Genomic DNA, 11,989 nt, shown 5'->3' with positions numbered 1-11,989 from the left:
GTCACTTTGTAAAGAAACACTATGCACCTGCATACATTTGCATTCTTATACAGTGCCTATAGAATGAACACGTAATACGCATGCGCATGACTTCACCGTTTTCACAAATATGCGTTTTTAAAAAAAGTTTTTAATTTTCAGACCCCCAAAACACGGATGTCGTGTAAATGAATGTCCAACTCGTAAAAAGTTTTCTGTTTTTAGCTTAGTTTTAGTGTTGTGTGAGTCAATGAAAAAATGTCAATGAAAAAGCCAATGAAAAAATTTCAGTTTTAGAAATGTTTTGTAAATTAGTCTTCCTTTCAGAAAATGTGAGTTTTTATGTATGCAATTTTATAGCTAATACATTTTATTAATGTGCTAAATGGTGTTATACCTTGTGTATGTATTTATATATATATATATATATATATATATACAGTATACAGTAGGCTATAGCCATACATTGGCAAGCTTTCCTATTGGATGACTCAAAGGACACATGCAAGATGAATGAAGAGTGTTACGTAAAACATAGGCGTATTGCACTTAGTGCTCTCAAGCATTTTAACATCTCAGACCTGAAGACTTCTGACCTTTATAGTTGTACCTGCTTTTCATGAGTGTTTAGGATGCCTGCTCTCTGCAGACTCTGATGCCGAGAGAGAGAAAGAGGGGTCAGATTGCAGGGGCAGCTCTAGACGTCCCCTGGAACAGACGGGGATAAAGAGCCTCCATAGGAGAAATAACAACAGGGATTGATGGGCGCTCCAGGCTAGATTTGAAAGTCTTTTCTGTCTACAGTGAATGCAAAGGTCCCGTGTGACGTGAAACAGTCACAGCAAATCAGAAAAGACTTCATGTTTAATACAATTCATGTACAATTAGGGAACATGCAACAAAGGGAGTGAGGCCATGTTATTGCAATACAGTACTTAACACAAATGCAATAGCATGTCATAAAAGCAAGATGACAACATAAGTTATAACCGTAATTAAACTAAACTATACCTGTTCTATCTTCATGCAGCATATATTCTCTGGCTCTGTTCCCACACAAGCGATTTATAGATTATCATGACAGAATATGCTAATCAAGCATATTGTCCGACTCTGGTTTGAACATAAAGGGATGAACAGTTTCTTACATTTTCAGTGAGTCTGCGTGAGGTAATCGACACTGCTAACATGAGCTCTTGAAACTCCGCCCTCTTCTTGGGAGCAGCAGCTCATTTGCATTTAAAGGGACACACACAAAAACAGCGTTTTTGCTCACCCTCAAAAAGTGACAAATTTAACATGCTATAAAAAATTATCTGTGGGGTATTTTGAGCTAAAACTTCACATACACACTCTGGGGACATCAGAGACTTATTTTACATCTTTAAAAGTAGCATTATATAACCCCTTAAAAAATAATGTTTCCAAAAGTTTTTTTTTTTTTTTGCAGCAATTCCATTGAAGACCCATTTTTGGTTCCTCAAAGAACTTTTTTTTTTTTTGCTTTTGTTTGTTTGCACTACATTTTAAAAATCTATTGATTATTTCCACTATAAATGGAAAGGTTCGATGGATGGTAAAAGTTCTTCATGGAACCATATATAGATGGCAATAAATAATCTTAAAGGTGTAGTAGGTGATCTGGGAAATGCCAACATCAGTCTGCTAGCATTGAAAGCATACGATCCCACCCTCTCTGCAAAGCGTCACAAGAGACGCCGTTAAACTACCTCATGTCTCAAAGCACATGACATTACAATAACAATGAACGTAAACAGCTTACAGAGCTTGTGCCTGACTGCTGCAGATTAATTTCGGTGTTGATACTGTTGACATGGATACGCATAATTCCGAGTCTGACTGAACAGCTCCAGTTAGAATGTCACGGGTTGCCATCTCTTAGTTACGGTAGTTATGGCATGAATGCAGCATAAGCTTGTTTTGATTCGGTAGGAAGTGTAAAAGGTGTTCCATGCCTAAGGTCTGTATGTATAAACTCTGTATAAATTATGCGAATCCTGCTCTCTATAGCTTGAAACACACTGATGACGTATGATACGCGAACAGAGTGCGTTTGACCGAATATAATGATTGGATGAACATTTCCACAGACGATATATATTTATAAAAATACATTTAGACTGTTTAACATAGTAAATGCTCTCAGGATATGAGGCGACTTTCAACCAGTGTTACAAAAGAAAAAAACTCTTTTTTTTAGAGTTTAGCCTGCTTAATTCTAAATTCTAAATAAAACTATTTTACTGCAGAAAACTTTACTAACAAGTGTTAAAGTGGTAAAATAAATTATTAAAAAAGTATATGATGTGTGTATATATATATATATATATATGCTTGGATATCAGCCATAATCTATAGTTAATTGACTGTTGAGACGTGACACAAGTTGTATCAAGGTTAATGAATTTGGCCTTTCACTGTGAATGAATGACATGGGATTTTGGGCACAGGTCTTTATCATTTAAGAAACTGTATTGGTGGTCCAATTGTGCTTTTCACAAAATCAGTGACCTTAAAGTCTTCCTGTCAAAACTCCCACTGATGCAATCTTGTGCAATATTTTAAATTCCTTCCGATGTCTTTCTGTTTGTCGGACAAAGAGGACAGAGTATGGAAATTTTTAACATATTCACTTCAGGCTTTGATAAGGTGAGTCAAGGGGTGGACAAGGTTGTCTTTTATTCACTGATAGGGAAAATAAAATACATTTACAAAATTACCTACATTTTACACCCTGTGCCTTCAATTAAAAAAATTGTGTTTTAACTGCACAATTAATGGCACCATTAATGTCTGTTCATTACATGATGCTATCATATGATTCAGCAAAAGACTTAGAATATAGCACAAAATATATTATGATTATTATTATTATTTCTTTTTTAACAATAAACAAGATTAAATATTAACATTACAATAATATTATTGAAATATTAAAGAGTCTAAAACCAAAACATGTTGATATACATGACGAGACCGATAAAGAACTGGAAAAAACAACATACTTCAAATCCCTAATTCTTGCCCTCAATATTTAATGATGGGAAAATCCATAAACAGTGCACTTGTAAAAAACATTTGCTCTATTGATTTCTCCTCATTTGCCCTTTCAATTTGGTCTGGACACAGATCTAAATGGACTACCTAGTTGCAGATCAGATGTTTTTGTGACCTACTTAAGTTAGCAAATTAGCAAAAAAGAAGGATAAACAAATACAGGTGTAAAGTGCAGTCTGTGTTGATTAAAGGCAACAACATTTTCATTTGACTTTTTTTCCTTTGGGATGATGTAGATAAGGTTTGTGCAGTTGCTCTGAGCTCTTCTGTACAAATCAAACTGTTCCCATACTCACAGAAAACCTGAAAATATCAGGAAATTTATGAAAATGGGATTTGAAAAGTTACAAAATCTTAAAAAGTTGTGGAAAAGACATGAATTAAATATTTATTTGGCTAGATAAGTGCTTGGCTGTGTCCAAAATCTTGTACTTTCCTACTATATAGTAGCTGAAAAACAGTATGTGACAAAAGAAGTGTGTCCGAATTCACAATACTCATAAAATAGTAGTACCCGAATGACCTACTATTTTCAGTGAGATTCTGAAGTGTGTATATGATGGACACTTTACTATCCCATGAGGCCACGGGAGAGGATTTGTGAATGACAGTGAAGCGAAGCAACTGATGCTAGTTGATCACATGATAATGGCAACATGGCAAAAGTAGTACGTCCGAATTACATTCATACTAAATACATTCAGAACATACTTTTTCAGCGCTCACAAAGTAAATACTTATTCAAAATAAGTAGGCTACCTTCCCAAGAGAGGAACGCAGCCCTTGTGTTGAGTGTTTATGTCACAGATTTTTTTAGGATTAAACTGTTCAACATATTCAGCACTTCTGCATCTTTTGTGTGTTTTTCCTTGCCAGTCACCTGGTAAACACAGTTAGATATATTCAAATAATATCTATTATAAAAATTTATACATTTGGCATTCACTTAAATGAATAGATGAATTAAGAGTTGCTGGTGAAGAAAGAGCAGTTCAGGATTAAGATCTTGTAAATATTTGACAAAGAGTGAAACAAAAGTGGCAAAAAAAAGAGGCATTTTTAAAATTTAGGCTACTTGTGACTTTTGCCGGGAGATAAAGGTTGAATTTCTTTGAAAACTATACATAGCTTATGTACTTTTCTGTTTAAAATGTAATATATTTTTATAAGTTAGCTATTTGGGGTAGTAAGTGATAATTTAATGTCATAATTTTCATAAAATGAAGACTAAATAAGACTAAATGTACGTTAAGAACATTATTGCGATCATATCTGATTATTATCAAACTGGAAATGTTTTTTAAAAAACTAATTTTAAAAACTAATGTCAAGTATTGTGGGACATGTTTTGTCCATGTCTCAAGAAAGAATCAGTGCACTTGGTCACAAAGTGTGAGAACTCGGTATAAAACTAACATAAATATTTTAGTAGACTGCAACCCTGTAATAGCTGCAGTCAAGCCAACTGATCATCATCACTCTGTCGTTTATAGATATAATTAATTAAACACAACAAATTTGCATTTTTATCTTACAAATGTAATCATCCGTTGTGTTTACAGCCAATCTGTTTCGCTTTAGTGTGCTCAGCCAATCAGATTCGTCGCTTGGGTTCAGCCTCCCGCCCTGACTGACACATTATGGGCGGTCCCTGCACTCCTCCAGCCAATCACAGTGTGTTTCTTTAACCACGTTGCGCGCTACCGACGGGCGACCCCGCGAGAGTATTCTAGGCCGCTCGTGTGATCAAACAGATCTACATCGTTCCCGGGAACATCATCGAGATTAGAGGTGGGCTCTCAACTTTATTCCAATGGCGGACGGGGGTCCTTTGAATCTGTATTGAGGTGCCGATCGCCGCATTCACACCCGTGAGTATTGACGTTTCTCCACTCTTGTGTTATTTTTAGACGCGGGATATTTTGCGCGTGTTCCCGCTGTGTTTATGTAACGCAAACGGATATTTTTTTTAACCGAAAGCTCCTCAGATCCTGACGCAAGTTGTTTCTCTGGTTATTTGAGAGGGATAGAAGACGCAGAACTGCCTTATAGTATATGTTAACCCGTCCCCGCTGCTGGAAGGTGCATATTATGGTGTTTAGTGCTGAACGGGAACGCGCGTGTAGTGTGAAACTGTAATAATGAACGCGATGCATCGCTGCAGCTCTGGTCGGAAGCGGGGCACGCGAGCCTGTCATAATGCAGTTCCACAGTCCACAATGGAACCGCGCGCGGTGGATAGATGGATAGAAAATAACGCGCTGTGATAATAAGATGGCTTGTTTTGGATAAAAACACGAGTCCGACGCGATGTTATTAGTCAAGTGCGTTTACAATGTAACTTCCAAATAATATTTCTGTCGAAAAATGTGTTCGTGTGAAGCGCCGTGACAGAAATCACCCATTCACATGTCTAAATTTGGCCAGTTCAATTTAGTCGTTCCTTCCGCAGATAATTTGCAATACACTGATAATTCTGTCATCATCTACCCACCCTCATTGACTTTTTTCCCGTGAAACACAAAATGAGTTACTAAAACGTCAAAGGTCCTCTGTGCCATTTAGTGAAAGCATATGGTTATATATATATATATATATAGTCCAGTAGCCATATTTACCCTGAAAAGTGCTCTGTAAATAAAATATATTGCTTTACTAACAATAAACATTAGCCTAAATAGTATATTTCAACAACAATTTTGTTTAGATATTTTTATTTATTTACTGTTACATTCAAGTCACTTGAAAATCCCATCAAGTTGCTTTATTTTTTCTAAAATAACTACTGTAAGAAAGTAACACACATATTTAGTGTATGTTACCACATAATGTTGTTTGGCTGTTATTATTAATAGTCACTTTTTTCAGACCATTAGTCATCAAATTCTCAGTAAACACCATATTGATGGTGACAGCAAGTGCAGCTTTATCATATGAAAACTAGCTCACACACAGATCTTTTTATCTTTCAAGTACATTTCGGTTTGGATGTGACCACAGGTTATGATATCTGAGTGACTGATTTGTTTACTTAGTAATTAACCTCACAATTTTTACCAGTTTGTCCAGTGCACCTGGTGTGCGTTGTTCGGTTTTACTGTTTGCTTGTTTTATGCACTTGCTTCTCCTTAACAAGAGTGTGCTGTTGTTGTGTTTTTCCTATTTTTGTCATGTCTTTTCATCAAGAGACAGCAGTCATGTTTTAATATATCTCATATCTATCAGTAGTGCCTAATTGTAGAGATCAGAAATGTACGTCTCCTGCTTTTGAAAATTGATTTGAATGATAACTTGCAATTGGTTAGTATTGTATGTCAGAGCAGCTCTATTAAGCTGACGTCCTGCTGAAGTTATTAATGCCCAGCGTGTCAAATAGTTTTAATATTGTGGGGGATGAGCAGCCATCAAAGCAGCTTAACCATCCAACCTCAGAGTAGCCCGTGAGATAACCTGATGATGGGCTGTTGTCCTCTGTGGAGCATAAGTGCATGATTCACTTAGAGACAGCCAATCTCAGACTGCTTACATCTCCTTAGTCATACATGCCCTGAAGACTCAAAGCTCATATTTGTCTCCTAATAATGACTTGGCTGCGCTAATCAGATGTGGAAAGGCATTATGAGCAGATTATGTGGAAATGAAGTTTCAGAGCGTTGATATTTGACTAGCTTTGCTGAATTTGGCGCATGATACCGGTATTATTTATACACAAACTTTCTCTGACAGTCTGCTCACCACTCAAACACACCGAGGTGCTGCTTATGTTTGGCCTATCGGCCACCCTGGCTGTTAAAGAAGTGTGTAATCTGTCACATGGTATCACTGCATCCTTGTTAACAGCTTGTTTTAGGGTCATGCCATTGTCTACATGAGCAGTGCATCAGTTAATACGTTTTCGACCAGCTCGTTTGCTGTGACGTGGAGAGATTCCTGTGCTGCGATCTGTATTGGTTGGACAGACGAGTTTAGCCACAGGGCACACAAAATGTGCCATTGAGTATTGGGTGTCCCATTTGATGTCAAGTTCAGAGTTGAAGGTTAGGCTTCGCTGTGTATTTGTTCTTCTCTGTGGCACTTTGTTGCGCCAGACGTGTCAGATTGAATATCATCTCGAGTCAATTGGCTTCAATTTGTCCATTGGGCTACTAACTAAATATGCAGGAAGTGACATGGGAGGTGTATTTTGATTATTCCAACCACTGATATAATGATCCGGAGTGAAACCTTTTATACCATGTGCAAGTAGAACCTATTTTAAAAAAATAATTTTATGTTTTATATTTTTTTTCCACTTATGTTTTTGCGCTTAAAGGGTTCGTTCACCCAAAAATGAAAATTATCCCATGATTTGCTCACCTTCAAGCCATTCTTGGTATATATGACTATCTTCTTTCAGGTGAACTCAATCGGATGTATATTTAAAAATATCCTGGCTCTTCCAAGCTTTATCATTTTAGTGAATGGAGGGTGTGTTTTGAAGCCCAAAATAAATACATCCATCCATCATAAAAATAATCCTTATGGATCCAGGGGATTAATAAAGGCCTTCTGAAGAGAAATGATTGGTTTTTGCAAGGAAAATATCCATATTTAAAACTTTATAAACTAAAATAACTAGCTTCCACCAGACGATTGTGTTCGTCTGAAAGAAATCTAGTTGAAAATATTAATAACATCTAAATATAAATATATACACTTCGGATTTTGCTCTTTTCAGTTTTTTAAATCGGAGGAATTATTGTCAGAATGAATTAGCTACAATATAGCATACGCACACACACACACATATATATATATATATATATATAATATAATATAATATAATATATATAATATATATATATATATATATATATATATTTATTATTATATTATTATTATATTTATTTATTATTTATTTATTTATTTATTTTTCAAGAATTGTCATGGAAATCTCTGCATTGCATCTTGAATGTAAACGCTTTACATATTTATTGGTAAAATGTATTTGGTAATTTGGTATTTGCATACCAGTAATCGAAGTTCTGATTCATTGAAATGTACAGTTTGAAAAAATGTATAGAAATTAATCAATCTTTCCCATTCTAATGCTAAAATTTGATTCAATAGGGTAAGTTTTATTTGACTGAAGTTTAAATTAGAGCCGCTCTCAATCTCTCATGTAGCTAGACAAGAAACACAAAATTGTGAAACTAGTCTTTAGGGAAGTTGAATAAAAAGCACATTAAATCACTGCGATATTCAAGATGTTGCTTAATAATCTCAAATATAATATTCATGGTTGTTATATCGCCCAAATCTGTGTGGAAGTAGCATATTTTCATGTCTGTTCCTGTTGTACAATACTGGATGTACAGCACATCTTAGACAGTAAGTCAGGTGGAAACTACCAGCACTAATTTCTAGTTAGTCTAGAGGGAAGATTGAATAATGGGCGTCAGCAGCAGTAAATACAGTAAGTTACTGTATGGTGTGATGCACATAAATAATGAACACAAAGGAGCTATGTGTGTCACGATTATGAAAGCTGCAGCTCTATTCATGTCCTCAGTCTACCCCCGTCTTGAGCTGAGTTCATGATATCTGCATCATTAATACTTCTATCAAGGATGTTTCAAGTGTTAAAAATGGAGTGAATACTTTGCTGAAATCTGAAGAAAAGGCTACACTGAGTTGTTTCAAATATATTGATAACATTCCCCCAAAGAGTTGCTAAATTGCATCCAGGCTTGTTTACTTGCTTAAATGTTCCTTGAAATGTGCTGATAAAGATGTTTTTTGTAATTCTGTTTGTTGTGATTTCTATTTTGAAGGGTGCTGCTATTTTCCACAATATAAAGGAGCTGTTTTTGTTGATGTAGTCACTAGGGATGTGCACTCCTATTTCTTCATAAAATTTACCAAATGCCAATCCCTAATATTTATATTTAATACCATTTAATACTTCTATTTCACTTCCTTTAATGTTAAGACAATTTTTTTTTCCTCTTTGGGTTGAAATTGGCTAAACAACAAAGCCTTAAAGGGATAGTTCACCCAAAAATGAAGCACAAATAAAGATCTTTTTAATGAAATCTGAGAGCTTTCTGTCCCTCCGTTGACAGCTACGCAACTGAAACTTCGTAAACTAATCCAATGAATTGAGTGGTTTAGTCCAAATTTTCTGAAGAGACACGATAGCTTTATATGATGAACAGATTGAATTTAGGCTCGTTTGCGCGCACTGTCCGTGTGCAGCCCAATTTTTGTGTCCGGGCGGACTATGCATGTACAACCGCGCATGTGCGAGTGACTTGAGAGCTTAAAAAAACCAGAGGAGAAAACTTTGATTGGCTTGCGCACTCAACTGTGTGCGAGACGGAGCATAACACAGAAAATGAAGTATACCCGGGCCTTTAAAATGACCAAACAGGTCTTTGCTGCAGTATTTTGTTTGATGGTCTCTGGATTTGGATTTGCTGTAAAGTCGCACTGTTGAGGTTTCTTGCTTTTTCTCTCCTTTTTTTGCTTTGTTCTGTGTTAATATTTGGAAAGTGTGACTCAAAGTTGTGTTAAAGCTGGTGAGTAAAGTTTTAAGAGTAGATTTATTGGACTGGAAGTATTGGCCCTTCGGTCACAGGGATGGGGGGAGGGTGGTTGGGTGCTTCTTTAGGCTGACTAATTGGGCAGCAGCATGGCCGATGGAAATGGAGGAGCGGGATGCAGGGTTTTTGTCATGGGCCTGGTGATGAAACCGAGGCTAACATGGCTGGGACATCCTGAAAGCTTCCCAGAGGGCACATCATTGCCGCCCCATCTCCTCGTCACAAAATCTGGGCGGCGCAGGACCTGCAGGTTTGCAGCGATTACTCATGCTGAATAAGTTTGTATGTTGAAACTGCGCTTGCATAACTCCTTTTAGAACAAGTGCAAGGCCTTAAGAAAGTACACCAATCGCATCAGCTGTGTATAGAAGGGCTGGGGCACGGCCAGCCCGTTTCATAACTTCTTACACAAAAGGAATCAACCATTAGCGAAGAGGGGGGAAATGGCTTCCCGCATATGACAATGTCAGGATCTGTGAAGCGCGTCAGATGACTACTCCTACCCCCCCCCCAGTAGGAGTAGTTCCAGTGCTCAAAGGTCGCCCCTTACTGCACAGATGTTTGACCACAAGCACAACACACACCTTAACGAGACATCTTTCAGCATTTAACATGGTTGTGCGTCATCCATATTTCTAGTGCACAGAATGTTTAAACGCTTGCTCCAGTTTGTTCCAAGCGCTTCTCACCAATGCTGCGGCCTATATATTGAAGATGAAAACTATTCCTATGACTTCTACGCATACTAATGAGCTGTATGCTGTTTGTGTACTTTTTATAAAGATTGAATAGTTTTGGGATTATAGATTGACTGTTTTAATATCATTATTATTTATTAATAGTATAATAATGATGCCATTATATTTATGCAGAGCTGTTTTATGATCAAAATGATTTGTTTTGAGCTAACTGTTAAGCTTAAAATTATAAATGTATTACTATTTATAATATATTATTTAAAATTATTAATATGCTATTATATGCATTCAGAGTTGTTTTGCAATTCTTCTTAGTCAAACTGTTAAAGAGGTGGTTGATTATGATTTCACTTTTTTAACTTTAGTTAGTGTGTAATGTTGTTGTTTGAGTGTCGTAACTTTGCAGATGTTGTTTATGCACAAAGTTCAATGCAAAGGGCGATATTTTCTTTTACAGAAATCGCTTTTTAAGGACTACGACAAACGGCTGGTAGGGACTACAATGAGCTTCTTCCCGGGTTGGTGACATCACTAACCCCAAAATGTAATGCTTACTGACAATCGTCATTTTGGCTGCGTGAGATTCTCCAGCTTTGTTGTTGTTGAGCAACCGAAGCATGAGCTGTTAAAGCTCTGCCCTCTTCTGGAAAGGGGGCCGGGAGCAGCAGCTCATTTGTATTTAAAGGGACACACACAAAAATGGCATGTTTTTGCTCACACCCAAATAAGGGCAAATTTGACAAGCTATAATAAATGATCTGTGGGGTATTTTGAGCTGAAACTTCAGACACATTCTGGGGACACCAAAGACTTGTATCTTGTGAAAAGGGGCATAATAGGTCCCCTTTAAGCTAAAAAGGCTACATTTTTTTTCACTCGAAAATAAATGACTGTAATAAGTTGTCATTTATGCAAATAATGCATTAAATAAATACACATTTTTATCTGTGAAGTGCTTTCCTGTTGAATGAACAGAGTGCTGTAATGGCATTGTTGGGAACTCTTCTTTAGAGACCCATGAAATGGTTCTATATTATATTACAAGATCAGTTGCCATTGTTTGCTGTCTGTCATCACAAGTACAGGCAGGTGTCTTGGCTTGCACTTTTCTTAGCCAAACAAACACTTAGTTCTCTTTGATTCATCGTTTCACATGCATTTATAGCTTGCGAGATAAGTGATAAGAGTTCACTTGAATTTAAAGGTGCTTTTGCCTGTAAAACTGAATCCTCTGAGTGAGTAGAACAACGGCTCCCTTAAGTGTCTTTATAAGGCTTTGCACTTTTTCTGAACATTTAAGGAATGCAATTATATGCAGCAAGACACGACCAGCGAGATGAGGTCTTGCCCTACCATTAAATGACACAAGTTAGCAGTAAGCACCAGTGACAAATGTACCTGGACATCTGATGCTACGGCCAGGAGAATGGTGTGCTTGTATGGAGGCACTCGAGAGTGATTAAAGATACCGGTTTAGGCTTTGATATGGTTTCTCTGATCCTACACAAAGTGGTTTGTTTGATTTGTGTGCGTTCAAGGCAGATTTTAAGATCAGGGCCTTAGCCACAATGAGTCATAGCATAATGCTAAGATGCAAGTGCCAGGCCTTTAGCAGTTCAGCTTGATTATCTTCACTTTGACTGCAGGTTT

The 11,989-nt window shown here is 36.8% G+C and overlaps 1 protein-coding gene across 4 annotated transcripts in view; it reads left to right on the top strand.

The window, feature by feature from the left end:
- The first annotated feature begins 4,748 nt into the window (after window positions 1-4,748).
- Window positions 4,749-11,989, top strand: part of adarb1b (adenosine deaminase RNA specific B1b) — a 155,998-nt gene continuing 148,757 nt past the window's right edge. For all 4 annotated transcript variants that reach the window (XM_051905047.1, XM_051905045.1, XM_051905046.1 and 1 more), the window contains exon 1: window positions 4,749-4,928. The gene's annotated coding sequence lies outside the window, so the exon portion shown is untranslated. The remainder of the gene's footprint in view (window positions 4,929-11,989) is intronic.

This window comes from Ctenopharyngodon idella, chromosome 9 (assembly GCF_019924925.1).
Source record: "Ctenopharyngodon idella isolate HZGC_01 chromosome 9, HZGC01, whole genome shotgun sequence".
Lineage (NCBI taxonomy): Eukaryota > Metazoa > Chordata > Actinopteri > Cypriniformes > Xenocyprididae > Ctenopharyngodon > Ctenopharyngodon idella.
This window is presented reverse-complemented; position numbering and strand designations above follow the sequence as displayed.